The sequence below is a fragment of the Arachis ipaensis genome, chromosome B06 (genome assembly GCF_000816755.2).
Source record: "Arachis ipaensis cultivar K30076 chromosome B06, Araip1.1, whole genome shotgun sequence".
In the NCBI taxonomy this organism is placed as follows: domain Eukaryota; kingdom Viridiplantae; phylum Streptophyta; class Magnoliopsida; order Fabales; family Fabaceae; genus Arachis; species Arachis ipaensis.
The window spans coordinates 123,355,944-123,360,752 of record NC_029790.2 but is presented as its reverse complement, the minus strand read 5'-3'; the positions used below and the strand labels follow the sequence as shown (position 1 = coordinate 123,360,752).

General features: G+C 34.8%; 1 protein-coding gene across 3 annotated transcripts in view; it reads right to left on the bottom strand.

The window, feature by feature from the left end:
- The window catches only part of LOC107605096 (soyasapogenol B glucuronide galactosyltransferase-like), a 31,715-nt gene that overhangs the window by 7,367 nt on the left and 19,539 nt on the right, over nucleotides 1-4,809 (bottom strand). The window contains exon 4 of one of the 3 annotated variants that reach the window (XR_002349352.1): nucleotides 726-1,332. The exons of the other annotated variants lie outside the window; for them this stretch is intronic. The gene's annotated coding sequence lies outside the window, so the exon portion shown is untranslated. Of the gene's footprint in view, nucleotides 1-725; nucleotides 1,333-4,809 lie in introns of those variants that run through there. 3 annotated transcript variants of the gene reach the window in all.

Sequence of the window (4,809 nt, the reverse complement as noted above, 5' to 3'; positions counted from 1 at the left end):
TGTGTTGTGCACTTTTGAATGTAGCCGCCGATGTATTTATCCAAATGTCCCTGTCAAGCTAATCGCTCTAACAGGTCTTTAGCTACAACACACTCATTAGTAGTGTGTCCGTGTCTTTTATGAAAAGCACAATATTTCGACTTATCCACATTCTTCAGATCTTGATAATTCCCAGCCTTCCGAGGAGGTTTAATGAGTTTTGCATTCAGGATCTCTTTGATTATCACCTCTCTCTTGTTGTTGAATCGTGTGTAAGAATCATAACGGGTTAATAAAAAAGGTTTCTTGTTGTCTCGAGCTTTATCATCGTCCTTATTATTGTGGCTTTTCTTTGACCTTCGAGCTTGGTGGAACCCTTCAATCTCCATTTGACCTTTAGCTTTCTCTCGAAACTCGGCTAAGGTTCTTGGCTTGGCCACGGTTATGGATTCTTAAAACTTTCCCGCGCGAAGTCCACTCTTAATAGCATGTAGGTGCACCTTTGGGTGGAGATTTGGAATGCTCATTACTACCTTAGTAAATCGAGTAACATATTCCCTAAGGCTTTCATGTTGTCCCTACTTGATTGTGTTTAAATAATCGGAGTCAAGCAAATAAATGGAAGATGCAGCGAACTGATCTTCAAATAACTTGGCTAGCTCCTGAAAGCGTGAAATAGAATCTTCAGGCAAAGAGAAAAATTAATCAAGTGCATGACCATCTAAAAAAGTAGGAAAACAATGACATAAAATAGGGTCAAAAGCACCATTTACTATCATTATGGAACAAAATTTTTTGACGTATTTTTTCGAATCATTCAAGCCATCATAAAGAGTTAGTGTCATTGGTAATGCAAAGTTTTTCGGCAATTGGAAATTCATGACATCTACTGTGAATGGTCCAACTACGTTGTCCAATTCGTCGTCTTCATTGTCTGGTTGATCCTCCTCTGGTTGCTGAGTTTCAGAAACATGTGTTGGATCGGAATTTGCTTCCTCATCATCCGATTGTTTGTTGTGATCATCATTATGAGTTATTCGAGCATTTGTTAGCTTGGCTATTTGATTCGTCATTCTTTGATTTTCTTATGCCATGAGCTGATTAGCTTGTTGTAATTCTATTACCATCCGAAGAAGTTCGGATGGCGTTGGAGGAGGTTGGTCAGCCATAAACAAATCTAAAAGTTCTAAAGCCTAAAGAAAAAAGTTTTTTTCCTAATTATTGGCCCCACGGTGGGCGCAAATTATTCTTGTGAGGTTTGGTTGTGGTATAGCTCGTTCTCCGGCAATTATCTCCAAGCTTTTCGTCGGGATGAGTTGTACCTCGGCACCAAGAGAACAAAGAGGTGGACACCTGCAAAAAGGTACTCTGACGCTCAAGTCAGTGAATGAATCATAAGTTCTGTACTCAAATAATTCTTAAATCAATGTCTTACCCTTTGTTTTTGCTTTTCCTCTCTTTTATAACAAGGATAAGCATTTAGAAGTTGTTTTGCAGATACCGACTTTTAATAGTAATGTATGAAGATATATCATAACGTTTTGATGTGTTTACGATATTAGTAGCCAACTTATAACATATATGTTAAGTTTATATTTGTGTAACCAATTTATAACGGACATATCAATATTAAAAGACAAATTTTTATATTTCTTTATTATATATACTATATTTTTTGTGTCAAATAAATTAGACACTATAATTTTAAACATTATAAATTCACCTACATCACATTTACACACACAATACTTAAAGAATTTGGGAAGATAAATGGTAGGGCAACCAGATTTTGGAAGAGTAGGAGATGGTAGGGCAACCAGATTTTGGGAAGATAAATGGCTCCAAGTAAGAAAGCTGAAAGAGAACTTTCCGAGACTCTTCTTGATTTCAAACCAAAAAGGATCAGTTATTGGGGATTGTGGGTTTTGGGATGGGATAGAGTGGGTGTGGCACTTCCAATGGAGAAGAGAGCTCAGACAATGGGAGACAAATGTACTGGACCAGTTGCTACTTGCCCTGCAGTTTGTTAGATTGATAGCAGATGTGCAAGATAGAGTGGTGTGGAGATTTCACAAGGAAGGCGTTTATTCAACTAACTCATTTGTGCAGGTTTTGCAGGAAGAGACTATGGATGAGGAGCTATTGCGTTACAAATACACAAAAGACATTTGGAAAGGACTAGTCCCGCCACGAGTGGAATTGTTCTCCTGGTTTGTTTTGGTAGGCCAAGTCAATACAAAGGATCGGCTTAATAGACTGAGTGTCCTACAGCAGAATGATACCATGTGTATGCTATGTAAGAAAGATGTTGAGAATATACAACATCTGTTTATTACGTGTGAGTACTCTTGGCAGGTGTGGTGTGCTTGGATATCGGCGTTTGGACAAGAGTGGATCATGCCTGGTACTGTGAAACAGCAATTTGAGAGTTGGAGAGCTGTCCCAATGAGAAAAGAGATACGCAGGCATTGGATAGTTGGTTTCTTTTCAGTGATATGGACTATATGGTTACGTAGAAATGACGTCATTTTTAACAACAAGGCAACATGGGTTAGAGACTGCGTGGATCAATCCTTCTCATTTGCTAGAGATTGGTATTGTAAATAACTCATGTTGTTGATGGCAATGCCGGAGATGACATAGAAGTTGTACGACAATTTTATTTTATTTTGTAACTCTTGCTCCACATATGTGTCGAGCTTTTTCTTTCCAAAAAAAAAAAAAGAATTTATCTACTGTTTGGCTTAACCAAGTCTAACCCCAGATACACTTGTTGTAAGACATATATAATAATCACAAACCACTAAACTAAAGTATTGTGTGCCTATATTATACTTCAATGCTTAAAAAAAGGGATAAAATAACATTTTTGGACAAAACATGACGACCTTCTTTTAAATAAGATGGATGCTGCCATACATATTCATATGATATATAGGATACATAAACTATTTTGTAATATCATTAAAAAAATAAAAAATAAAGAGACACAAATATGTTATTTTTCTCTTCTCTCGGTATTTTTTTACTCTTTGAATCTATATCAGAAATTTAGAAAATTAAGAGTGAGACTCGAATTCGTAATCTCTAAGTGAATATGAGAAGATTATATCATTTGAGTTATAGCTTGTTGGCTGTTATGCTTTATGTTGGATCGTTGGAATTAAAGCCTTTTTATTGTTCTCTCCGTCATTTAATTTTTGAAATATGCACTTTCGCATGGTTCACTTGTTCGTTTCTGCTTAGTATGGTTTCGTCATGATTTATATAGCTGAATTTTAAATGTTCCTTTGTTTATGAATGGTTTAATCCTTGCTCCTTGTTCTTTGTTATTTTTTTGTTTGCTTTTGCTTATTGCAGAGTAAGGACCAAAACATTGTTATGCTAACACGTCCGGAGATAAATTAAAAAAAAAAAAAAACGATTCTTATTTTAAAACAAAAGAGTATATTTTTGAGGAAATACAGAGAGCTAATGGAGTAGGAATGAACGCAGATCGGATCGGATTGGATATGGCCAAAATTTCGATCCGATCCGCACTAAAATCATCGGATCGGATCCAATATCTGTAGTTTTTAAGTTTGGATCCGATCCGAACGGATCGGATATCGGATATATCCGCAAAACACAAAAATATTTTTAAAAGTTTATTTTTATTAAAAAAATATCAATAAAATTTATTTTTCTATTCTTTTAAATATGTTTACTCTTAAAATAATATTAAACATACATTTCTTAAATAATAAATTAAAATAATACAACATATATGATAATTATTAGTTGAAGTAAAATATAAAAAGAATATTTATTTATTTATTTCTTTATTTTTGCGGATATGCGGATCGGATATGCGAATATCTACAAAAAATCCACAATCCGATCCGATTAGTGTATGGATCTGATCCGATCCGATAGCTTTGCGGATCGGATCCATATCCGCAATTTTCAGATTAGATTCGGATAAATACCGCAGATATGCGGATCGGATCCGATCCATGAACACCCCTACAATGGAGTATCTATACAATGTGTACAATAGGGGTATAAGGATGTTCGATTCAGTAGGATATCAGATGTTTATTATCCCTGATACCCGGATGGTTATTCTGAATAGTATGAGTGTATTGTGTTTGAAAAATTAGTAGTATTTTACCTTGAATGTTCATTTTTTAACTCATATTGAGTCAAATAAATAGCCCATTGTACACATTGTACAAATACTCCATTGACTCCCTAGTAGGATTCATATTTTTTTTCAAACTAGAAAAGATACTTGACACAATTTTTTTAACTATTTATATATTAAATAAATTTAATTTTGATGCATTGTTCAATGTAAAATAGTTTTATATGTACATCTAATTACGTAATATCACATCAATAAAAATAATTAGATCACGTAAATGATCATCTAAAAATAAAAATAATTAGATCACGTAAATAATCATCTAAAAAAACCGATGTGATTGCACAACTGTAAAAAACACTTTACACGCTCAATGCATCAAAATTAAACTTAAATTAAAAACTTTTACCTTGATTTAACTTGGGAATGTGCTAATAACCCAACAATTTAATTGCATCCTTGATAATTAATTCTAATTAACCATCTTAACTAAAATTAACATATTCTTGGTATACCCGTGTTCTATTATGTGTTGTTAGGTTTATACCGAGGTGGCAAACAGGCCTAAACCTGCCGGATCGCCTGCGTAATCCGCCAAAAAAAAGGGTCGGGCTGAAAAATTGAAACTGCCAAAGAGCAAAAGTCCGCCTAACCTGCACCGCTTAAACCGCGGGCTTTGGCGGGATGTGGCAGACTTTTTCGCT